This window comes from Ambystoma mexicanum, chromosome 1p (genome assembly GCF_040938575.1).
Source record: "Ambystoma mexicanum isolate Mex_15411 chromosome 1p, UKY_AmexF1_1, whole genome shotgun sequence".
NCBI lineage: Eukaryota > Metazoa > Chordata > Amphibia > Caudata > Ambystomatidae > Ambystoma > Ambystoma mexicanum.
This window is the reverse complement of record NC_090921.1, coordinates 309,046,587-309,073,639: the sequence shown is the minus strand read 5'-3', so window position 1 is coordinate 309,073,639 and position 27,053 is coordinate 309,046,587. Positions and strand designations below refer to the sequence as shown.

General features: G+C 44.0%; 1 long non-coding RNA gene across 1 annotated transcript; it reads left to right on the top strand.

The window, feature by feature from the left end:
- The first annotated feature begins 21,057 nt into the window (after window positions 1–21,057).
- Window positions 21,058–25,313, top strand: LOC138505304 (uncharacterized). Its single transcript, XR_011280298.1, has 3 exons — window positions 21,058–21,137; window positions 24,749–24,835; window positions 25,088–25,313. It is a non-coding gene; the product is annotated as an uncharacterized lncRNA (long non-coding RNA).
- Window positions 25,314–27,053: the final 1,740 nt, after the last annotated feature.

Sequence of the window (27,053 nt, the reverse complement as noted above, 5' to 3'; positions counted from 1 at the left end):
CACTTAGGCGCAGGGATCTTTTGGCGCCATTATGTTTTCGGCGCGACAAAGAATATAATGACATTATATCTTGCTAGCACCCCTATGGATAGCACGGGGTGCTAGCGAGATAACATTGCTCAAAGTGGGGATTTAACATTGACCCACTGAGTTATTCACAGAACAGGCCTCTATAGATTAGTGCTCTGTTATAGGCATATCAAGTTACACAAACCCACTGGGCTGTGTTGCCCGTTAGACATCATTCTCAATATTAACCCGAGATTAAAATGACATCCCGAAGGCAGCCATGTTCATACACACCACTTGCATAACAGGCATTCCAATAATATGTTCAAGTTACACTCACACCTCTCTGCAGCAAGGACATGGATCCACTGAGATGTCCTACATCGTGGGCACCTAAAGAATGTTTCCAGATTGCAGACGCACAGATCTCTGCATCGGACACATTGCCTAACATCATAGAATACGTTGTAGCGAAATCAGACTGCACGCTACATCTTTGCAGCAGGCGAATGGACCCACCGAGCTATAGTTCCAAATGTGACAAAAACGTATTGATCGAGTACAGTTCCCTTCATATGGATTTCGAGCATCTCAGTAATAATGCACGAAAGGAAAATGGAGAGCAAAGTCCACTGTAATGTGCACTAGAAAGTGTGCATTCCTCGTGACACTCTCTATCCGCACAGTGCCCCCTTCCCCCTCCTTGGACTTCACTGCAGTGCAAAGGCACAGGTGAAGGCTCGTGTAACCACCTGCTCACAGAGCAGCGCCCCCTTCACGTGAAACCTTGGAACACGGAATAATGTCACAGTTCTGAGTACATGATTTTTTCGACAGCAGGCACCCCACCTCTCAAACACGCCCAACAATCACAGACACATTTTGCCCTTTTAGGGGATCATCAGTGTGATGCACTTTATACGTTATGAGACCGAGGGCAATGAAGCTGGGGGGTGTGGGGGCGGGGACTAGCTGACAGCAAAAAGCATACATTTTCAGATCAGGACATGGAAAACACTGCACAGATGTCCAGAATTGCATCTGGAACAAGGGGTGCTGCCCTCACACCAGCCTGGGGCGTGGGCTTCTGTGAAGAATCAGATCAAGAAACTAGGAAAGAGACGGGGAGGCGGGCAGAGGTGGATGGCACATGGTAAGACACGGGAAGATAAAGTAATTTGTCAAGAAGCACACTATTTTTGGGAAAGTGCTGAAGCAGCCATTAGAACCTAGAGTTCAAGGTTAGCAACAAAGGCGCCAGAGCACATCATAAGATCAAGACAGCTGTATCCTATACTGGTGTTAGGGCAGGAAGGGCAGGAATAGGGAATTTCGATTTCTGCCCTGTGTCGAACATCAATAATTGTCCCCCATGTGTGAGAGCGCACTAAGGTGTGGCGCTGGGGCAGGATGGCATGTATGGCACACTTACTTTTTCTTGCCAATGAAAGGTACTAGCCAGCCTTCTCTGCCCCTCCGCGTTCCCAGATCCCTGCCTGTTTTTACACATGCTGACCCTACTAAAGAGGTATTTTGAAGTTGTAGCACTGGTTGTTATTTAAATTGGCACTTTCACTGTACACACTCTAAAAGAGCTTTCCTCGTTGAAAATTTTTAATTCCCAACATTCTACCCAACACACGCATCCTCCAGGGTTCTCAGACTGATAGGGAAGTTTTATTTTGTGTTACCTCTCTTTGCATTGTGGGACTTGTAGTGCTGCATTTTGAGCCACTTCTATTGATACGGTACACATCGTGTCTTATGGGTAAGGTTATGTTTGACCTACTTACACTTTTCCCCTGGGTATATAATAACACTATCTTCCATATGATATGTGTACGTAGGTATATGGTAGCAATGCCCACCAATAATGCAAGTACCGGGGTATAACCTTCCATATGATGTGCTCCTAGGCATACAATATCAATGCCTGATAATGACACACGTACCCAGTTATATGATAACAAAACCTGGCATGTGACATGTGTCCCTGTAATATGATAGCAATGACTGCCAATGAAACAAGTACCAGGGTATAGGATAACACTATCTTCCATATGGTGTGTGTAAATGGGTATATGGTAGCAATGCCTGCCATATAATATGTGTACCTGGGTATATGATGGCGAACGTCTTGAACCCATGGGGTGCATTCATTGCTTTTACGACGTATGTTCATCGGATTTGGAACTTGAATTTTTTTTTAAAGCGTTGCCATTGGCACACTCCCCAGTTGGGACACTTCTGTTTTTACTACGCTAGAGTAACATAAATACATTTGGCGTGGATACGTCGGTACCTGCATATCAAATACAGGACAGTCTGTTGTCATAAAATGCAGTGTTCCATTTGGCACATAGGCTGCAATGTCAACCGCGTCCAAACGACCGTCGCGCCAAAAGACTTGCGCCGTATTGGACTTCGTGACACTTTGGCCGTGCCAAAAGGGGCTCTGCGGCCAAAAGAAGCAGCAAAATGGCCAGCGGCGAAAGGGCCGCGCCAAAAGGGGTGTACCGGGTTTCAGGAACAGCAAGCCCCTGCGGCTGTTGCTGATACTGCGGCTGTTGCGGATACTGCGTGAAGGGTTGAAATAAGCATGACTTTTCCGGGTGGCCATGGATTGTGACAGTTGGGCCGCAGGGGAGAAATGCTCTAACCAGCGCTTCATTTTGCGCCGGCTGTAACGGCACGTGCTCCGTTACCAAATTGGGAGGGTAAGATGGTAATTCAGGGCACTGCAACCATCTATGCAGCATTCCCTTCTGTTCGCCCTCCTTCTTTCACCCTTTAGTTAGTGTTTCCCTCTGTGCTGATGCATGTTACGCTTTGATGGGTAATCTACCCCGTTTTATTCCATGTCGCACTTTAGGGTTATCCAGGTCCAACACTGAATCACAAGCTCTGATTTTTTGCGGGGAGATGCTGGTGCCAAACGTAGCTTTTTGCTCTTTTTGCATTTCGCCCTGCCTTTTTTGGTTCAGTGGTTTCAACTCTATTTGTATCGAGTACCTGAGAAATGCTATCATACATAAAGAGTGACGGGTCAGTGAAGTGTATGCATTTGTTTGTGATTGTGCCTGTGTCTCTGGCCGCGGTGTAGACGTTGATATAGTAGAAAGTGGTGGCGAAAGCCTCAACTGACATGCGCTTCATGGGCCGGAGGACCGGGAAGGTGGGTGGCAGTGATGGAGTTGGCTTGGCCTTATGCAAGCTGTTTGGATGCCAACATTTCCGTGAATCATTACATGTAATTAAACAGAATACAATTTTCCAGTTGGCAGAAGCAAGGCTGTGTTTATATTGACGCAGCCAGTTCTTATATGCGGATCTCAATGAACCAATCTTTGTCGTACAGTAGCAGTGATCAATTTACTTTGCTTTAGTAGGGTTATTTGTTTACTCAGAGCGGCTTTCTTGTATAAAAATATCAAACAAAGGTGCTGCCCCTTGGTTCTGTACATGAACAAACTTTGCCCTAAGAATGGGGGGGGGCTGTATTATCTCAAATAACAATTGCAATTGACGGCTGCACCTGTGGTATAAATCAGCTGCAGTCCAAGCATTGGGCCGGCGGAGCGGTGTTGATCCCCATAGGACTCCATGAGGGGATTTGTCGTCGTCGTTACCGCCACCAGCAATGCCAGTTGCGGTAACGAGGGCTTTTGTTGACCGTTAGGGCGCCTGTCTTGTGCACCACCGGCACTCCTGTAGTTGGGCAGTCCGGTAAAGTGCTAGTACCCTCGGATGCGGGCACATTTTTACTGGATTGCCCGACTCAGAATGAGCCCCATTGTCTTCAATCAATGCGCTATGTTAGCTTCTGTCCATGTGCCTCCATTTCCCGTGGTAGTGATAGCAGCTCTGCTCAATGCCTGCTGCTGTCTAATGCACGTTCTCATATGAAACACAGCCTTTACAATGGTATGGTCATTGGGCGAGATTGGTGTAATTTCTTATCTTTGTACTAGGCTGCATAGAGTGTTGGCAGCAAAAATGCAATGCAGGAAAAAGGCGCTATCACCACTTACCTGGATACAACCTCAATTAATGAATGTCTATCAGTCGCAATAAGAGGTTCGAGGCTATGTGATAACATCGCGTTGGTCCACGTACGCCCACCTTGAATTAAGTCTAGTGCAGTGGTCTTCAAACTTTTTTGGCCAGGGCCCCCCTGAGCAAAATTTGGGCAGGTCGGGACCCCCCAGAAATGCCAAATGGACAGTATATATTGCGCGCCGTCACCTGCTCCCATCAAAGTCGCTGGGCTCCCTCATCCCACTCCTACCCAGTCGCTGGTCTCTCCCCACCCCATCACACACCCAGGGCTCTCCCCACTCTGCTCCCATCACTATCCCATGGTTCCCGCCCATTGTGCTCCCACCATAGTCCCTCGGTTCCCCCATCCCGTTCCCAACACAGTCTGAGGGCCAGTGGCGGCTGGTGAATCTTTTTTAAGTGGAGGGGCATTAAGGGGAGGTTCGGGGGGGTTTCCCCCTGTGAATTTTTTTTTAAATAATAGGTTAAAATGTTGCATTGTAGAGCATACTTTTAACAAAAAATGGGTAAATAGCCAAACAGTTTGCAATTGTTGCTGGGAGTCCAGGGGGCAGGCATTGATATTTTATTTCTATCGCGCTCGTACACAAGTGTTTCAGAGCGTGACAAGGCAAGGGAGGGGAACAGAGGAGAATAAAACAGCGATCTTACTAGGCCCAGTGACATTGTGAACGCGCAAGTGTGAGGGGAAAAGTGCATGGAAGGGGGGAGAAGTGGAAAGTGCGAAGCAGAGGAGAAACAGATAAATAACAATAAATAAATAATAAAGGCAACAAACAGTGGTAGTGCAGCCAGCAATTTGTAAGTGCTACGTTTAAGGCAGCAGACAGGGTAGGTCTGATAAGTGCAGGAAGAAAGATGGTTCTCCTCAAGTTTTAGAGTGGCAGGGCGCTGTTCCAGAGGGAGGCCCCAGCCGAAGACGGAGATCTACCCCCAGCTCGTTTCTTTGATAAACGACTGACCCTGAGGGAGTTGGAGGTAGAGGAGTGAAGAGCTCGAGAGGGGAGGTATTTGCGGAGGTATAGCTGAAGGTATTTTGGACCCAGGCCCCAGAAAGCCTTGTGGACAAGGCAGAGGGTTTTGAATGATAGATGTCTGGTAAAAAGATACCATCCCTGTCCCCTGGGCCCCACTGGTCCTAACACAATGAACATGATTATGTGTATATGCAAGGCGCTGCACATTCATACAGCAATCACTCTATCATTCACATGAGCATCCATCACCATACACTCACTCATAACGCATCCATACACATGTTTAAATAAAAACAATGAACATAAACGTACCTTCTGCATTGGCCTGTGTGTGGGTGCTGAAACGGCCTGCTCCAGCTGCTCTGTCCGTATGTGCGAGGAGGCGCAGGAGCTCCCCCTCGGACATACAGACATGCAGTGCCCCAGCCAGCATTTCCAATGAGCTATGCAATGCTGGCGAAGCAAAACGCCCCAGCACTTGCATGGCTCAGTGAGCATGTGCGGCTGGGGAACTAAACTGAACTGTCAAAGGGAAACAGTGTTTCCCTTTGACAGTTCAGCCAGCCCAGGAGCACTCCATTAGCTGGATAAAGCAGCTGAGGGAGTGCTCACTGTTTCACTGGGCTGGCTCCTTAGCTCCTCCATAATGGGTGAGGGGCCACTGGGTGGGCGCCTCTTGCCATTATGGATGAGCCGCCAGGCTCGGACAGGCCTATAGGGCAATGCCTGTACCAAAAATGTAAAATGCTAGTTTGGGCCAATCAAAATGGGCCACCATTTTGGCCAATGTGGACCATTTTGATGAGTTACTTAACTATGCAGTTAGTAATGTTGACCATTGTTGCTGAATATATCACAATTTACTTACATTTTAACACAAAGCACCCCTTTGGGTACTATTGAAACAGTGGGCTTCATAACTACTCTGGCGGTAGCTGTGCCGGTAAAACCGGCGCAGCTGCCACTGGAGTTGCATCCGGGTCTGGCACCCGCGAATGGGCAATTACTAGGTCATGCCGAGTTAGGCGGACGTGATAATTGCCCTTTCGAAGGTGCCGGTAGATCCCCATTCCCATTTGAGCCCCATATGGCTCAAATGGGAATGGGGAGCTCGGATGCACCGGCACCGTTAATAACGGTGCTGGTGCATCCGACGAGCTGAGGTCAGACCTGGCGGGGGCTGTCAAGCACCCACGAGCACAAATCTTACTATGGCGGAACGGTAGCAACGGTGCCGGTAGCTTACCAGCACCGTTGTTACTGGTCCGCCATAGTAGTAATGAGGCCCAGTCTGTGACTAAAGGAATGAATATCCATTTACAACTGTGGGCCACTTTTTCATTGTTGCCTGAGACAGTTTCATGCTTCAGCCTGCCCATGTGGGCCACCCCTGCCTATTTCTTCCAATCTAAAAAAAAAAAAAAAAAAAAAAAAAAATCTTTTTTCATGCTGAGCTCTCAGGGCCCCCCTGGGATGCACCCGCGGACCCCTAGGGGGTCGCGACCCACAGTTTGAGTACCACTGGTCTAGTGCATGTTTGCTCGCCGCAACTGTACATTTCCTAGGCAATTTATCACCCCCCTCTAGCAATCCATCATCCATAATGACAAGACAGTGCACGTAGAAATCCCCAGCAACACGCACCTCACCATTGGGAAATGCAAGTTGCCAGGTCCTCAAGGCTTCGTTAATTCGCCTACGTAACAAATTCGTCATTTTCCCGTCAGGAGAGTCATACACATTAGTTATGAATATGGCAGTATTTGCAGAAGTACAATTCTTAATACCAATGTCCAGACAGTAAAGTCGATCTCAGTCCATACCAAACAAGGAGGCGTCCAAGTGAGCTCTAACTCCAATACAGAATCCACCGGAAGGGCGACCCCTGGAGTTCTTAATCCGAACACTCTAGATCCATCTGACATGATGCTCCTACAGTGTGAGATGCAAAATAGCTCTGGCCGCGCGTGTTCCTAGACAGAACAGACCACACTGCAAGGAAAAAACCGTTATGCTTCAATTCATGTACCCTGCTTCCACCTAATACCAGGGATGTCATTTAGGGGTCACCAGAGGTCGCAACTGCTCCCATTTTTTTTTGGTAATGCAAGCTCCTGGGCTGTGGCCAGCACCATGTCGCTCTTTACTTCTGGAGTGGCTGGCTTTCTTGTTCAGGCCCCTTAAAAAAAAAAACATAAGAAAAATAAGAACAAGAGTACCACAAGTCTAACACTTTCAGCACTGACCCTAAATAAGAAAGAGTAGGAATACTAAATAATGTGTCTTTGTGGAATTATATACAGTAATTGCTAGACTCATTAAAAGTTTATTTCAGGCACACTTCAGGGGGTGAGTCACTGATTTAGTCATTCTTAAACGCCTCAACTCAGCCTTTCACCCTTCTGAGGTCGTTAAATGAGTACCAACACAGGTTGGGTGATATTGGGTGCATATTTTTTTCTATATAAAGCGCTTCAGTGTAAGTGCTATATAATACACATCATTATCATTTGGTCACAGTCATACACACTGATCTTAATGATACATATCGCTATCCATTCTTGTATGAAATGTACATCACATTATAGTGATATCGTAAATATATTTTTCGTAGTGTAGAATGCTGTGTGATGCAACTTCCTGTTTTGTCAACGGGTGAAAGGTTGTGTTCCATTGCTTCCAGCGATATCACTTTGGGATGGGGTCAAATGGCATCACTTCCTGTGATGTCATCAGGGGGAGTCAAGAGTCGTGTGATGTCACTTCCGTTAACTCTGGCATTTTGGTGAAACAACGTCCCTGCCGAATACCAAGCAGGCCCTTTCATTGAGTAGTAACCATGTGTGTGCAAACTGCCACGGTGCTCTGGTTGTGGGAATCTGGAAGTCTGCTGTGAGGAATGCTCTCTTTTTCCATCCTTTGTGTAGAGATCTCTGGGGAAGCGTGTTTCACTCTGCATGTCAACCCGCAAGTACTGAAGCTCATCTAGGGACAGTGCACGTTTCTCCATGAACACCGGGGAGACACCGGTGATAACTGCCCAGTTTCTATGGCTATACACAGCTGGTAACTCTACTCCCTCAATCTCTTTGTGTCAAGATTTTAAGAGCCTGAATTTGATTGAATAATCATATCAACTTGCCACAAATTAAAAAATGGGCTGTTGTTGGTAGGTGCCACTTCTTCAAGCCGTAGAGTACGGGAACCGACATTGAAATATTGCAATGGCTGTTTAGCACCTTCAACAGTCGTAGTAGGTGTAAGTGACTTCAATGCAGCACTCCAACTAAGTCAATGCCTAGTCTGGATGCCCAATGGAAGCCCTTATTTATATATTTTTATGTCAAAGTTCTTTAAATCTGGATGATGAACCCTTATATTACGCCCCTCTCTTTGAATCCCCCTGACCTCACTGAGCCAAGAAGTGAATTTGTTTTGCAAATTAAAAGATTTATTTGAAGAATTAAACAATATATATATCACACTTTTATGAACAAAAAAATATCTGAATATCACATTTATGATTATGGACGGTAATCAACAAGGGGTAATATTACAAAATTGACAATCTCTTTAATCACTTAGGAGTATGAATATGAAGGATACTGTAGCAGAGAATATCTTATATGATTCAAGGAAATGCAATAATGGGAAAAATGCAACACAGATATAAACTTGATATGGTTTCAATCAAAAGACAAGATAATCACTTTGTCCCCTGTGACTACTCACTCCCCCCACTATGCAATATGAAGAGATGGAAATGAGGGCACACAGGTTTCCGCAATACAATCAAAAAGGCAGTTCAATTCCAGTTCCCCCAGCAAGCTTAGAGAAACAGGTATGATTTTAAAACAGGCAAAAATACTTTTGAATGTGATTGCAGTGAAAGTGAACATATGCTAAATTGATTTTAATTCACGAAAGGAGATTCAGCACTAGTGAGAATTACTTTGGATTGGTACAAGTCAACACTAGCAATGATCATTGAATGATTATCAAATTGAAAACGAATTTCAGCAATTGAGAAACAGTTATTTTGACAGAAAATGAATTTGGGCTAAATTGCAATTGGCGGCAATTTTTCCGCGCGCGTAAATCACAATTACGGAAAAACTATAATGAATTGGACGTGTGGTTCAAAAGTTACAGAGGTTTTTGTGAAGGTAGATTTTGCAGAAAGAAAGTCAAGATTTCAAACTGACAGATCGCGCTTTACAGATTTGGAATCAACAGGATGGACATAAGATTCTATAATGCAGTTCTGGACAGGTTAAAATGGATGGAAGAGGATTACTTTAAACTAAGAGATTGGTTATGGACAGTTTGAGACTAGATACTCACTCCTAGGCTTTGGAATGGAATGGGCTTCGTCACAGATCTGGTCAAGGGTTTGGACTTCACTCTCGCCACCGGACGGTCTCAGGCACTGGGTTCTGCTCACAGCACGGCCTCTGGTCTGGGTCTGATGGGTTCTGGATACAGCACTGTGCTCTCTGGGTCTGGATCTTGGTTCTAGCACAGGGTTCTTAGCTAGAAGCAAAACAGCTCAGCCAGGCTGTTGAAGGTGAAATGCCCTAGGGAGTTTAGGGGTTAGAATCAGGTTGCAAAAGATTCTGAGGCCTTCTGAAAAGAGTTCAGCTTTTGGGATTGGGCCTTTCTGCTTCAAGGTTCTAGAGCTTGGTTTTAGAGTGTGGTCTCTGGCTCTATCTGGATTCTGGAGTCTTCCGGCAGGGTGCTTCGCAGGAATCGGTGAGTAGTGGAAAAGAGTGTGTCCCTATCTGTCCTAAGCAATCCATATTTATGTGTTCTCAAAGTGGGTGGGAAGGCTGATTCTACATGCCCAACCTTCTAAGGATTTGATAGGTTAGAGGATTCCCTGTCCCCTGACTGGAGAAAGGTTTGGCGTGTCAGAATGAGTCAGAGTGATGCTGTGTTTATGGCTTAGCTGAAATCCCTCCCCTTTGCTTTTTCATACAAAATCAATTTTTCCCCCAAAACATATTTCCCAGATACACAAATTGTTCATAATACATATACACATCACAGATTAATTAAGGCATGTCTCTGTTCAAGTCCCATGTTCCGACAAGCTTGGGTTCAGAAATGACCACTTATTTGCGCTTTTGGTGAGTTTCCCAATATTGGTTCTGCACCAAATTTGATGCATGCATGCAGATCCTCTCTGGGCATACTACTGTAAGATCTTAAGTTCTCATGTTCATAACAACAACACTGCAGCTACAATATTAATACAATATTAATACATTCCGGTGTTTGGTCTCAGAACATCACACGGCGTCCAGCTTAGTCTTAAATTGTGAGTGTATTTTTCATTTTAAGAATCCCAAAGTTTCATATTTTTGTCAGCTTGGTAAAATTTGTTATAAGCAATTTTATAAAGCATATATTTGCTTTCAATTCAATACACACAATGGTTTGTCTCTGCCCCCAGAGCTGGCTGCCTCAGAGGTCACATGTCCTGTCTCTCCCCGAGCAGTTGTTGACCAATTACACCCAAATCAGCATATTCCTATTCATCCCAAAGCCCCCATTGTCTTGACTGAGAGCAGCAGGCCAGGGTGCCTTGGCTAGTTCCTGTTCACACCAGTCTGTCAATCTCTTGGCCAAGGCAGAAGAAAGCTTCTTTTGTCCAGGGAAAAGGTGTGGAATCTGTTTGATCGCAGTGTGGGAAACTTTTTAACTCTGCAATCAATGTCTACAAATTGTCTTTTCTTACAATATAACCCACATTTTTAATACATATATTAAACAATTGCTTCCTTCAAGTCATTTCTGAATATAGTTTTAAATTGTCCCCACCCCTTAGGCTTCTGATAGCAAGTATTTCTTTGGCATAGTTTCGGGTTCCATGTTCAACTTTGCAAGGAAAATGGTTTAAAACGCCGGCTTTCTGGTAGAGGTGAGTAACGGTATACCACCCATTTTTGACAGCTGTCTTTCCATCAGTATCTTTAAAAGAGGATTTTGCTTGATAGCATATGATTCTTGCTGATATTGTATTGATGTGGATTCTTGCAGTAGAGTAATGTGGAACACCCAACAAAGAGATTGGATCTTTTAGGTGCTTTGTGAGCCATGATTTTAGCACATTTTGACAATCAAGAAAAAGGATTTCAATCAGCATTGCTATTTCAAAGTGGTTTCAGGCTGCTTTGTGGGTAGCCCAATGATGGTTTTAGAAGTGATCTCCTGTGCTCACTAAGATAGGCAAAAGTGGATGGCAGCCTATTTTCCAGGTTTTCACTGCACATTTTCTGGTGATTTCTGGCGAGCAGCATGCTTTCCAGTGGCCATTATGATGTTTCTGCTGCCAGCAATGCACAGTGATGTTGCAAGGCTTGGATGAGTGGGTTGGTACATTCCACATAGGCAGTACATGTCAATGGTTATGCGCCCCAACATTATGCATTAGATCAGATAGCTGTGGTGACCGACCACAGGTGGCAGTTTCTCTGCTTTCAGGGGGAGCATCGGCACGGCAAGTTCGGCGCGGGCCGGTTTGGCACAGACGTTTGGTCAAGCAACCTGTTTTGGTGCGCCCACTTCAGCGCGGCCACTTAGGCGCAGGGATCTTTTGGCACCAGCATGTTTTGGCACGACAAAGAATATAATGACATTATATCTTGCTAGCACCCCTATTGATAGCACTGGGTGCTAGCGAGATAACATTTTTAAAGTGGGGATTTAACATTGACCCACTGAGTTATTCACAGAACAGGCCTCTATAGATTAGTGCTCTGTTATAGGCATATCAAGTTACACAAACCCACTGGGCTGTGTTGCCCGTTAGACATCATTCTCAACATTAACCCGAGATTAAAATGATATCCCGAAAGCAGCCATGTTCATACACACCACTTGCATAACAGGCATTCCAATAATATGTTCAAGTTACACTCACACCTCTCTGCAGCAAGGACATGGATCCACTGAGATGTCCTACATCGTGGGCACCTAAAGAATGTTTACAGATTGCAGACGCACAGATCTCTGCATCGGACACATTGCCTAACATCATAGAATACGTTGTAGTGAAATCAGACTGCACGCTACATCTTTGCAGCAGGCAAATGTACCCACCGAGCTATAGTTCCAAATGTGACAAAAAAGTATTGATCGAGTACAGTTTCCTTAATATGGATTTTAAGCATCTCAGTAATAATGCTTGATATGAAAATGGAGCGCAAAGTCCACTGTAATGTGCACTAGAAAGTGTGCATTCCTCGTGACACTCTCTATCCGCACAGTGCCCCCTCCCTCCTCCTTGGACTTCACTGCAGTGGAAAGGCACAGGCGAAGGCTCGTGTAACCACCTGCTCACAGAGCAGCGCCCCCTTCACGTGAAACCTTGGAACACGGAATAATGTCACAGTTTTGAGCACATGACTTTTTCGGCAGCAGGCACCCCACCTCTCAAACATGCTCAACAATCACAGACACATTTTGCCCTTTTAGGGGCTCATCTGTGTGATGCAGTTTATACGTTATGAGACTGAGGGCAATGAATCTGGGGGTAGTGGGGAGCACTAGCCGACAGCAAAGAGCATCCGTTTTCAGATCAGGACATGGAAAAAACTGCACAGATGTCCAGAATTGCATCTGGAAGAAGGGGTGCTGCCCTCACACCAGCCTGGGGCGTGGGCTTCTGTGAAGAATCAGATCAAGAAACTAGGAAAGGGATGGGGAGGCGGGCAGAGGTGGATGGCACATGGTAAGACACGGGAAGATAAAGTAATTTGTCAAGAAGCACACTATTTTTGGGCAAGTGCTGAAGCAGCCATTAGAACCTAGGGTTCAAGGTTAGCAACAAAGGCGCCAGACCACATCATAAGATCAAGACAGCTGTATCATATACTGGAGTTAGGGCAGGAAAGGCAGGAATAGGGCATTTCGATTTCTGCCATGTTGCGAAAATCAATAATTGCCCCCCATGTGTGAGAGCGCACTAAGGTCTGGCACTGGGGCAGGATGGCATGTACGGCACACTTACCTTTTCTTGCCAATGAAAGGTACTAGCCAGGGTTCTCTGCCCCTCCGCGTTCCCAGATCCCTGCCTGTTTTTACACATGCTGGCCCCACTAAAGGGGTATTTTGAAGTTGTAGCACTGGTTGTTATTTAAATTGGCACTTTCACTGTACACACTCTAAAAGAGCTTTCCTCGTTGAAGATTTTTAATTCCCAACATTCTACCCAACACAAGCATCCTCCAGGGCTCTCGGATTGACAGAGAAGTTTTATTTTTTGTTACCTTCTCTTTGCATTGTGGGACTTGTAGTGCAGCATTTGGAGCCACTTCTATTGATACGGTACACGTCGTGTTTTACGGAAAAACAATGGGTAAGGTTATGTTTGATCTAATTACACTGTTCCCCTGGGTATATAATAACACTGTCTTCCATATGATATGTGTACATGGGTAGATGGTAGCAATGCCCACCAATAGTACAAGTACTGGGGTATATGACAACGATACCTTCCATATGATGTGATCCTGGGCAAACGATAGCAATGCCTGCCAATGACTCATGTACCCGGGTATATGATAACAGTACCTGACATGTAATATGTGTAATTGGACATACGATAGCAATGACTGCCAATGACACAAGTACCAGGGTATATGATAACCCCATCTTCCATATGATATGTGTACATGGGTATATGGTAGCAATGCCTGCCAATGATGCAAGTACCTGGGTACATGATGACAATACCTGCCATATAATATGTGTACCTGGGCATATGATGGCAAACGATTTGAACCCATGGAGTGCATTCATTGCTGTTACGAAGGATGTTCATCGGATTTGGAACTTGAATTTTTTTTTTGAATCGTTCGTTTTGGTACACTCCCCAGTTGGGACACTTCTGTTTTACTACACTAGACTAACATAACTACCTGCCTCTCAAATACAGGACAGTCTGTTGTCATCATAAAGTGCAGTGTGCCATTTGACACATAGGCTGCAATGTCAACCGCGTCCAAACGACCCTTGCGTAAAAAGGCTTGTGCTGAATTGGCCTTCGTGACACTTTGGGCATGCCAAAAGGATCTCTGTGGCCAAAGTGCAGCACCAATATGGCCAGCGGCGAAAGGGCCGCGCCACAACGGGGTGTACCGGGTTTCAGGAACAGCAAGCCCCTGCGGCTGTTGCTGATACTGCGGCTGTTGCGGATACTGCGTGAAGGGTTGAAATAAGCATGACTTTTCCCGGTGGCCATGGATTGTGACAGTTGGGCCGCAGGGGAGAAATGCCCTAACCAGCGCTTCATTTTGCGCCGGCTGTAACGGCACGTGCTCCGTTACCAAATTGGGAGGGTAAGATGGTAATTCAGGGCACTGCAACCATCTATGCAGCATTCCCTTCTGTTCACCCTCCTTCTTTCACCCTTTAGTTAGTGTTTCCCTCTGTGCTGATGCATGTTACGCTTTGATGGGTAATCTACCCCGTTTTATTCCATGTCGCACTTTAGGGTTATCCAGGTCCAACACTGAATCACAAGCTCTGATTTTTTGCGTGGAGATGCTGGTGCCAAACGTAGCTTTTTGCTCTTTTTGCATTTCGCCCTGCCTTTTTTGGTTCAGTGGTTTCAACTCTATTTGTATCGAGTACCTGAGAAATGCTAGCATACTTAAAGAGTCAGGGGTCAGTGAAGTGTATGCATTTGTCTGTGATTGTGCCTGTGTCTCTGGCCGCGGTGTAGACGTTGATATAGTAAGAGGTGTGTTTAGCATGCTTATGTCATCCATAACAGTCCGATCTAAAATAGGGGCACTTTCTTCTATATCTATAGTTTTTTCCACATAAATTGCTTTTGTGCTGTTAGCAAGAATCACGCCCACAACATTGTCCAGGATGAACTTTATTGCCTCCTGTTCCTTAACCATCATAGAGCACCTACCAAAAATGGCATCGACCGTGGTGTCTATAGAGATAGAGGGGGTCATCACGAGTATGGCGGTAGGGGCTTAATGGCACCGTTGAGGATGGCGGTGCCGTTAAGCCCCTACCGCCATATTCCGAGGCTCCTTAGCTGGTCCAAGCAGGAACGGCTGGTCTGATCAGCCGTTCTTAGCGGGACCCGACCTATGGGGGCTCAAATGGGGATGGGGAATCGTTTACTGAATGGGAACTTACCGGGTCCTCCAAGGTTGGAATGACCCGTTAAGTCCCCATTCAGTGAGACCGGACCCGGACCCGGGTTTGGAGGCAGCCATGGCGCTAATAGCGCCATGGCTGCCTGCAAACTCATAATGACCCCCAGAGTCAAGATTTGAAGAATATGTGAGTTTTTGTGCACTCAGAGGCTTGTCCCTGGTATCGTCAGAAGAGGAGGAGCTAAGTGAATCCGAGGTATTTTCCGTTCTGGCCGCATTACCAGTAAGGTCCGGACTAAAAGACAAGTTGGTAGTCGCACTAGCCAGCAGATCTAGTTCAACTTGGGTGCAGCCAACGGGACTTTCTTCGTAAGTCCAAACCCATGTTTAAAAGAGAATGATTGTTTTCGATCGTATTTGTGAAGGAGGGACAAGATTGTTTAGCGGTGGGGTCTGTAGTGATGATGTTTGAACGAGACAACACTGTTCCTGCTGGTGGGGAAACACTGGTAATTTTCCCTTCCTCGCTACCACAACTCCCAGAATGCCCTTGGCATTTTCCAAGTCCTGTCTCACATCAAAGCCTTATCTATTGCATCTTGGTGTTAAGATCGCATTTGATTGATACAATGTTTTATGCAGCATTTGGCTGGGCTTTTGTTTACGTGTTGCTTTAAGTTGCCGTTTTATTCGGCTGTGCAGTGAATACGACCGAAGCAAATGCCCCAGCGCTTCAATATTGTATTTTCAGTCAAAGTCATATACAATGAAGGTTGATAAAGGGGCGAAGAAACTTCAATGATTAAACTGAAAACTTGCTACAAACCGTAAAAGGGGTTTGAATTTATTTGTCCTTTCTTACTGGATTGCCAGGATTGCTGTGGTCACAGTGGACCACTGCATACCACTCAGTCTCCCCCACTCCACGCGGCGCTCTGTGTGAGAACTGTGCTTTTATCTTGTTTCTGGGAGTCTTTCAGTCAGTAGCCCCTCTTTCACAATAGAAAGCGAAGAGTTTGCACAGCAAATCCACAGCCACTGCAGACCACTCAGTCTCGACCACTCCGCTGTTTCAATGGAATGCAAGCCAAATTCAAACAATTTGCTCCACAGGCTATTTATATTCACTGTCATGCACATTGTGTAAACTGTGTTAGTGCAAACTAGCACTATCATACAAACAGTAAAAGATTTTTCTCAACTTTGCAGGCTGTGTATGCGTTCCTTTCCCAAAGTTCTCCTCAACACAAACTCTTTGTAAAAGCTCAAAAAGAAAGTGTTCTGCAAGTATACAAATTAGATACACTTGCTGGCACTAGATGACTTTATTGGTACATTAGTGTCAGAACAATACAGGTTCAATTTCAGACCGTTGTTGTTCTGAATGCAATACAATCACAATAACGTGACAAGGAGTCTAGTTCTGAAGCCAAAGGACGTCTCTGAAATATTCAGACATTTGAGTTTTTGTTAACTTTGCTAAGTATGGAAGTGATTATGCGAAAGATTCATGTGTTATCTGAAGAACTTCAGAGAAAGGATCTTGATTTGCCAAAAGAGAGTGAACTAATTGAAGTGACGAGAACTGAACTCGTCGCCCTTCGACAAGAATGCCTTTGGATGCAAATTGTCAATGAGGCAATAGAATTGGCAGAATTAGCTGAAAAATGTGTTACTGAAACAGTTGACGGCCACAACTGAAATGCTTTATCATTAAGCCAGCGCCAACTGAGCAACAAACGAACAGAATACTTTATAAGTACTTCTGTAGGAAAGAGGCATGACCATTATGAGAACTCTGAGGATAGAATGACACAGACTGAACTGTTAAAGCAAGAGGTGTTTTTCTCCACCTTAGATAGGTTTGTAAGTGAGTAGGGTGCACCTTTTACAGATAACATGGGACTTATCAAGGCTGCTGGCATGTTCAATCCAAGAGCTATATATTTTTTGAACTCCTCATCTGAAAATGTTCTTGCTGAGCACTACCTAGGGGCCGAAGTGAATAATGTTAAATTGCATTCAGGGCTTGACATTGAAAGGATACGTTTATATAACAACACTATGGCAGGTATTCACTCTGTCAGGAACTTCATCATCACAAGGATGTTCTGGAAATGGATGTAATTTTAGGGGGCGAAGGGGATGTTTGCCCCCCCCCCCAACTTTCATGGCAAGCCATTTTGTCCCCATTCATTTGGCTGGGGCACCTTTTCATCAGATGTCATGCCCCCCCAACATTTTCAGCAAAGTTACTCCACTGGTTCTGAGGTCCTAAACTTGCTGCATCTGGTCATTGCATTGTTGATTACAACTGCAACAAATGAGAGGTTCTTCTCCTGTTTGAAAAGAGTTAACAACTATTTGTTAAATAGATGTGGAGACAAGAGACGTAGTGATTTGTTGATAATAGCATGGAGGTTAACAAGGTAAATTTGAGTGATGCCATTGACAGATTTACCATTGTCTTTCTCGACACTACACTAGGTTATAGCTCACTTTCCAGTTACACCCTTATTTTTAAGTCAAGCAGACCTACTCAGCACCACATACAGTCTTCAAAACAATCTGCCACCGTCCTACACTACCAGCCTCTTCTCAACATGAAGTCAGCCATGCTACATCACTGATGCACTACAACCAGTTTCTGTGTATACCTTCAAAACATTGTCTGCTATGCTGTTGAGTTTTGTGAGCAACCTATTGTTTACCAGCTAGCTATGCAACAGGTACTATTTAGACTTACAGCAGTCATGTGTGCCCTCAAAATGGCAGCATTTGCCACACTGCCAGCTTCCTATAGATTTTCAGTCAAAGCAACAGCACGACATCCAATCAATATTTTCCTTTGAAGGCAGACAGGCACTACTAGCAGCACAGCACAGTCAAAAACATCTGCCAAACTACCAGTCTCTTAGAATTCCCAGACACCGAAGGAATGAGTAGCCTCTATAGAGAAGGAACCAAGTACCTCCACCTCAACTGCTTCACCCATATTGCCTATATGTTGGGAACCAGAGCGTGAGACACGTGCGGTACAACTAAGAATACCGATACCAAAGAGAATCCTGGAACCAAGGTTCCCATTGAGAAAGTATGATGGCCATTTGAATGAAATCCAGGTAGAAGCAGAGCAAGTAAATGGTCAAGATGAATGGTGACATCATGTTGAAGATATCGTGGCAGTTTACATGTGTACAGATGCAGAGAAACACAAGCGGATGAAGTATTCTTGAGGCTAGCTTTATAGTGAATAGATTGCGGTATGCGCCAACATATATATATATATATATATATATATATATGTATATATATATATATGTGTGTATATATATATATATATATATATATATATATATATATATATATATATATATATATATATATATATATATATATATATATATATATATGCATAAGTGAGTAAAGATTGGATGTTTCCAACACTAAGTGGTCAAATATAGTACTGTCTCCCATGCAAATCCAACTTCTGGGTAAAGGTCTCTCTTTCGTTCCGACCAATCGAACAGATTGGTTCACCACACAAGGGGAAGTGAGACAATTCTTCAGAAAGGTACGACTGAGGAATTTCTTCAGCGATAAGGAACTGGAACCAAGCCAAGAAGACACAGGCCTAAGGGTCCCACACAGTTTTACCCCACTGGACAACCAGATCATGCAAGAAATAATCCTCTTTGAAAAATGTGTGTTGTCAGATCTTAAGAGATTACAAAATAACACTCAAAAAACTAGATACGACATGACGAATGCTGAAAAACAGGCATTGAATCAACTTACATCAAATACAGGCTTAGTAATTAAGCCTGCAGACAAAGGGGGAGGGATTGTGGTCTTTTCTCAAGCGAAGTACCATAAAATGGTAATGGACCTACTAGAGGATAATGGGAGTTACCAACCGTTACGTAAGGACCCATCCCTTGAAATTAAAGAAGTGATCAGGGAAACAACTCAGTTCGCAGCAGATCGATCTTGGATCACATGGGAGGAATTGGATTATCTGACTCATTCTGAGGGCAGGATCCCTTCCTTCTACGCGCTTCTAAAAATTCATAAGCACGAAATAGACCCTCCGGGGAGACGCATAATATTGGGGTGTGGTACGATATTAGAACCTCTCTGCAAGTTTATAGACTTGTTCTTGCAGCTGATAAGTCAGAAAACGGTGACATATTTGAGGGATACTATGGCTATGATTAATATCTTTGAGGGGGAACCATTTGACAGTGAAAACGATCTCCTGGTCACAATGGACATTAAGTCATTGTACTCTAATATACCCCAAGATTAGGCTATTGAAATTGTCCACAGGTTCCTGACGCATCAGGGTACTCAGCAGAGAGTTCCAGCAGGATTTATTACCGAACTCATGACTATTGCCCTACAAAAAACATTTTTGTGTATGCAGGTCAATATTACTTGCAGATAAGAGGTACGGCAATGGGGCAGCTTTTGCGCATTCTTTAGCCATTCTCTATATGGCTGCATTTGAAGAACAGTGGATACTCTCAACTGAAAATCAATTTAGATGTCAAATCAGGAAGTAGTAGCGCTACATCGACGATGTGGTCTTCATTTGGCAAGGTAACTAGGATTCACACAATGCCTTTTTCATCTATCACAACAACCAGCACCCGACCATTACATTTACAATGGAACATAACAACAGATCTATTAATTTCTTAGATCTGGAACTGAAGGCCTAATTGGGATATCTGCATTGCACATTGTATAAGAAAAACACTGACAGGAACACCATGCTCCACTTTACGAGTTTCCACCCCAGATCCCTCAAAGAAAACCTGCCGTATAGTAAATTTTTGAGGTTGAGGCGCAACTGTACTGAGATATCGGATTATTACCATCATGCCAATAAATTGGCCAATGACCTGAGAGATAGGGGATATCCTAAAAAATTGGTCTTGCATGCCCTGAAAAGAGCCAGGTTCACGCCACGGGACACCCTTTTGGAACGAAAAGTGAGAAGTACAACACAAGAGAGGATGACATGTGTAATCACATACAGCACACAATCCTTCGCCATCAAAAAAGTCTTACTGAAATACTGGCCAATGATTGACACCTGTTTGCCCTGCTCAGCAAAACCACTCTTTGCATTTAAAAGATCACAATATCTTAAATATCAACTGGTCCATTCCGTTACACTAGTTATACCCAATACTAGCCAGAGAGTGCTACGTCCATTGGTGGGCCACTTTCCGTGTGGAAATCGTCATGCATGCCAGCTTACAAGGAAGACTACAAGCTTCCCTATTGATAATAGAACTTGGGAAATTCGATTTTTGTCAAACTGTAAAACTAGTAACGTGGTTTATTGCATCCAGTGCCCATGTGGCCTGCGCTACGTCGTTCAGACAAGTGGGCAGGTACACGTAAGGATTAATGAACATCACTCTGGAATACGATGTAAAAACCACCTGGCACCTTTGGTATCACATTTTGTGGCATTTTCGCACTCCGCAGATGACATAAAGTGGTGGGTACTTGATGTGGTCAAAAACAGCTTGAACATGCAACAAGCACTACTCAATAGGGAGTCAAGGTGGTTTTTCCGCTTACAAACATTGGATAGCACAAAAGGACTCAATGAGGAGACCCCACATTTTTGGTATCTCTGTGACCATATCAAACATCTGGTCCTATACATTTCTATATTCTTTTGATGCTTGACACGATTAAGAGTTGGTGTTTACTATAGTACCTTGAGTGATTTTCACCACCTCTTGCATTCCCTTCCCCTATATATGGGGTAGACAGATTGGGTTTTCCCAACCAACAAGGTGTAATACATCCTTTGACCACTGAGGTGCTGTGTTGCTATTTTTGCAATAGGACACACAAGGGCGTCTCGTTCTCTGCAGTTGTTGTTGATGTGGAGACATTCTATACGGCGTGTGCATAGGACGAATATGTCCGCTTGTACGCACGGGTGAGTGCCGGCTACTGTTTTGTTAGACTCGTGGGCTATGTGCTCTGTGGGAATACACTTGATGATTGAGTGTTTGCTTTCCCAGCGGATTACAGAGACCGCATTGCAGCGGTGAATTTACACAGACTTTTCACACACGCGCCTGCTCGGTGCTGTTGGACGTGCTTTAGGTTGCAGGCAGTCCCCAGCTACCAGATTTCCTTACAAGTAACAAAGAGTTCAAAGTAAAGGAGATTGTTCACCAGTCTGCGGGCATTATCCAACAGTGTGATTACATCTATGTTCAACTGTGGGCAGGTCGCTTTTGAAAATACATTTTGTTTTGCTTTGTTGCCATCCAGGACACGGGGGCTTCTCCCCTTGAACTACAACTAAGGAATTATGACTATTTACCTGATGTATCTGAACATTTGGGCCACATATACATAATCAAGCCATGTGGGTTCCACATACGGGCCCCGAAAGCAATTGAAATTGTGAGTTATTAAGCATGCAAATTCTATACTCGTGTCCCACTTTTTAACTTCTGGGAATACGAGTTTTCAACACAAGTTTACACTTTTTCAACCTTATTAAGGTAACGGGCAGACACATCGGATTAATGCAATGTCTTTGAGTTTGGGAGTTGCCAAGTGGTACACATAGTCCCTGTAGAGCTCTATCTATTCATTTCACCCATTGGCTTTGAACTGCTCTGGTCTTATGGTGTGTGGACGTTGATCTCTGTGCATTTACTATTTTAATTTACACTGTATAGACTCATTTCACATTTAGGCGATGTAGATGGTGTATGAACACTATAACACGGGTGGCACTTGTCTGAATGAAATAGGTACAATGTATGTGAGCTGATTTACAACAGTCAGTTGTTTAGATTTTTTATTTTTCAATTTGTTGGCAATATACACAGTGTATTTTTAATTTTGTGTTTCCTTAGGGGTCACCATCATTTTTTCATCTAACTCTGGTCCTGAGAAAAGTAGAGCACACCTTCTTGCGAGTACCGCTTCTAGTGGGTGCAAGCTGACTGGGTTTCAATCTCTGCAGCCACTATACGTAGACCCCGAGTAGATTTATGGCTTTTTAAGTTTCATTTTAAATGTTTTTCTTTATCTTTTTGTATCTGAATATATTCACAATACCTGTTAATATTTGTAACCATTGGGGTAGATTGTTTGGACATGCAGACATAGACCTGTTATGAATAAGTCAATAGCAGGTTACTTGTACCAAGAAGATTAACGCATGTCAAAAGTCTGTATGTGAATATTTCAAAATACCTTCAAATGTTTCTTGTTGGTGTTGTTTATCATATTTTCAATATGTTGAGTCTAGGCTGAATCATGAGCTTGGGAAGATTGTTTCTTCATTCATATTAGTTTTTTGTATCTCTTTGAACAAAGTTTTTTAATAAATTATGATACAGATTAAAGTTTTTTAATAAATTATGATACAGATTTAGTTTATAATATTAAACTGTATGTGCTTTTCTATATGTGACTCTATATAACACTTTTGTGTTGTTGTTATAAGAGACCAACAAAGATTGATGTTCTAAGTAATCAAGTTTAGAACTGGTATCACTTACCTATCAAGGTAGGTGATTGAAGGGTTTCACCCTCTTAGAGAGACAGGTTACAGTTGATTGGTTGGACTAGTATACCTTGGACGGCATTCCTGTGGGGACACACATTTGTATTTTCATGTTTCCACTACGAACTATAGCAGAGCGTGGCTAGAAAAGGAAGACCTCTTTTTCAGAGTGTTGCAGTAAAAAAACAAATGAATTACCAAGTGAATCTCAGAAAGGCGAGGCTGGATGAGCCATGAAGCCAAGCCAAGAGGCCAAGTTCTTATCAGGCTGGAGTGAGCAGATATTGGATACAAATCATGTGAAAGAACAAAACTCATGTTCAGAAGGCATGAACCAAACAAGGAAGACGTTAGAGGTCTATTGGAAAATACTATTTTTAATACACAAGAGACTCGATTTTGTGGTCTTCAGTCACATGTAAAAATGAAGTTGGACGACCAAGGTGGTCACACCTATGCATGAGGGCAGAGCGTACCTTCACCCCCTGAATTCTCCAGAGCTAAGAACACTCTGAAGGACAAATTCAAAGTCCTAATTATCAGCAGACCACTGAGGTGATGATAGATACATATGCTAATTGGCGGGAAGCTATGGTCAAGACGAGCTCACCAGCACCTGGGAGCCCAGCCTGCGTGCTGCTATCACAGGATGGAAAGTACTGATGAAGGTTAGAGTGCTAACCATTTGTAGGGGACCACGTAATCAAGGGTCCCATAGTTTGTGTAGCCAATAGGACATTGTGTATTTAGTGACATCCATAGTGACCTGTTTAAGGGGAAGGTTTAGTTGCCCCACCTGACGTTAAGAAACCAATTTCTTTCTTTCACTGTCCCATACTAATATAGAACATATACTTAGATATTCCCTTAGACCCTTTCACATTCTTCAATAGATTTTGTAGTTTGCCACGTAGGATGAAATTAGTAAATACATATGATGATTTTTTGCTATAAAAGAATGTTTTTATTAAGATGCATTGAGAGAATGTGCGTTGGGACGTCCGTTGATGTCCGTTGTACTACTGTTTTGGATAATTGATTTTAAAACAGTTATCCTATTTGCTAACTACTTGAGTCTTTTCGGTTATTGATGTATGAATACAGTCTGCATCCCCATCCCTTCTTGCCAAGTCAGCCACGAGCTGCAAAACAGCCAGAGTTTTGGGTCAAGGAACCATTTGCTATCCCACCCGCCTCTTCTTGATTGCCAGTCACTGAAACAATGATGAGCCATCTAACAGCATCTTCCTTTGAAGCCAGTCACCAGCTGCCCCACAGCTAAAGTTCTGTCATCAAAATAGCATCTGCCAAGCTGTCAGCGTCTGATTTGTAGACAACCAAGCAACAATGAGACATACCCAGTCAGTGTCTACCTGTAAAAGCAGCCAGAAACCATCAGCACCACAACCAGAGGTCTATGACATCAAAACAGGACCTGGCATACTGGCATTCCTTTCTCTGCCAAACACCTGCAGCTCCACTGCCAGAGTTCTGTGTCTTGATCTGCTTCCATTGAACACCCACAGCCCTCCTCTGTGGTTTCCGGTCACCTATGCAACAACCTGCCTTCCAGTCAAAATGTTTGCCTTACATCAAGAAAGGCATGTGCCATTTTTTCTGCAACCCAACTCTTTTGCCATTGAAACTGCAGCACTGGACAAGTCTGTCAAGCCATTGTTCGGCTTAATCGGGTACAAAACCTAATTTGAAGTCTTATGATCAGAATAGTGAAGGAAGAGCAGCTGTTGGGCATTGCCCAAAAATCTATACAACAGTGTTGATTGTTGGAATGTGTACTTCTATGGAGAGGTACAGGGGTTTAGAGGATAGTGAACATGTAGGAACAGAAACCTAGGCATATAAAGAGTGTTGGTGAGTGTGGGAGGGATACAACATGCAGCTAGGATTTTCTCCGTAAAGTATGGGAACATGAGTCATGAGACGTCTGTTATTGATGTTGACATCACTCAGTAATGCACTGTATGTCTTTAACACTTTTTGAACTATTCTGTTTGCAGCCAAAATCACACAAGAACAAGTCTTACACCAGAAGCCTCACGAGAGTACAAGGAAGAAGATGGAATCTTGATCTCTGTTTTCAGGATGTGAGCATAATACTTACTCATCCTTCAAATGTATGCTGTGCATGGCAGGTATGCCGGCAGAGTTATGCAAGGACTCTTCTTTTCAGATTTTGGGTAAGGATCCAGCAATAGAATGGCAACAGTGTTATAACAGGCTTTCAGTGTTAGTAATCTGGTTTTGTCACACACTAAACTTCTACAGACCTTGTATGGGAGGATGTGTACATGAAACTAAAAGATTATACTTGTTTGAACTGTGACTCTTTGTTTCAGAACCAGAGGGATCGGAGCTTGGGGAAGGAAACCCCAAGAGACGTAGAGACATTGTGAACTGTATTGTCCTGATAAAAGACCCCACCTGAAAGATCCCAAGGACACCCCACAGCAAGTAGAGTGCTCGCTTTGACATCCGTGCAGAGCCTGCTGACGCAGGTTGGAATCCCGGCGGGGCCAAACACAGCCGTTCATCCTTCGGTGGTCGATAAATGAGCACCACACACCGTGGGTAATAATAAGCAGCGCTCAAACCTGAGGGTTAATAGCGCTATATAAATGCTAAATTATTATTATTATTATTATTATTCGTCTTTGACCTATTTTCTTCTAATGCTTGTAACGCGATATTTTGCACCATTTCCATGCGAGCATGATAAACAAGATCGTGCTCCAGAGAGTCTACATGTTTTTTCTCCATTCTTACCTCTTAATAGAGATATTTCCAGCAGAGGACTAAGGTCTGTGGCCTTGGGACGCCGTGGACGGTGAGGACCGGCACAAGACCGGCTTGCCATACGAAGCGCCGGCACTGAAGCACCTGACGTTTCGATTTGAAGAAGTCAGGAATTCTGTGACTTGAAGTCCTTACATAGCTGTTACACGTAGCAGGTGCAAAATGAATGCAACCTCTGCTAACGTGTGTACTAGTCAGCAAGGCTCTGAACCAGTACTCTAACTTCCAGCGTTTGGCGCCGAATGACATAATACAAACACTTAAAGTAAAGTTAAGGTGGCTCGCTAAGTAGGCTCTAGGTTGCCTGCTGGTATTGACTATACACACAAATTAAAGCAACAGGCTACTTTAAAATTTCACAGCGCTTGTGTGCGTATCTGAGATGCTAGTTTCAATTCGCTGAATAATGCAACCAATGTAGATCACTATTAGCAATTTCAACTTGCAACTTTCTACAAGCACTTTCAAACATCCCGGCACACACACCTTGTTGCCGGGTAACTTCAAACAATCAACCCTTCTGATGAACCCCTCTTGTGTCCCATTAAACACTCTTTCTTCTCAGCTAGTCAAGCCTGTGGACTCTCACCTTGTTCAACTTTTCAAACTGTCCTTGGACTCTACTTGCTTTCCCTCTATTTTCAGAATGGTTACGTTCTCTAAAAAAGCTATGGGCTGCCCCAAACCTACGTGCTAACTTTCACCCTGTTTCTCTCCTTCAGCACTCCTCTAAAGTTCTCGAAGGTGTTGTCATTAGCTGTCTCACAAAGTTCCCCGACAATCACAACCATCGAGAGTTAATTGCAGTTCTAAATGTGTTACTGGTGCAATAAACATGTCTTACCAAGTGTGCCTTCATACATATAAGCAATACAAAAGTCCTTTGACTGAAGGCCTGTTCAAAACAAGCATTGGCAAAGCCAACTGTTTTGGCTTGTATTATTAGATAGGCATTTCCAGGCACTGGTATCATATGCCCAGGTACTCACACAATTTCTTTCTAATGGTCATGTGGTTCTGTCATGGCAGTGTGTGGCAAATGCTTAAAACGTGCCCTGTACCCTCTGATCGTGGACTGCTAATGTAGCTCTCGAAAAGCCACCTGTTTATTATTCTGTTTCCAGCAAGCCTGTAGAGGGTAAGGGGACTGGAGGGAGCACCCATGCATATTTTGATTGTTGCAGCGCGGCATATCATACTATGGGTTGTGGTTGCATTGTGGGGCATGACTAGAGATTCTAGATCCCTTCATGTTTTTAGTTCTGGGTGGACCCAACTGTGTCTGCGCGTCGAGCCCCAACATTTCTTAAGATGGCCCTGTGCGTCCCTCTGTGGGTATAGCATTGAACATTAAAATGCAGGGTAGTTCGTTTGAGCCCCAAGCCTGCTGGCTGTAACCTGAGCTGGGAACTGTAAGTTTGCAGCTGCATTCCACCTCTATAGGAACAAGTAGGATGCAGTCTGCCTTTGCGCGCCAGGCTGTGTTCTAATTCGTGTGACCAGTTTCTC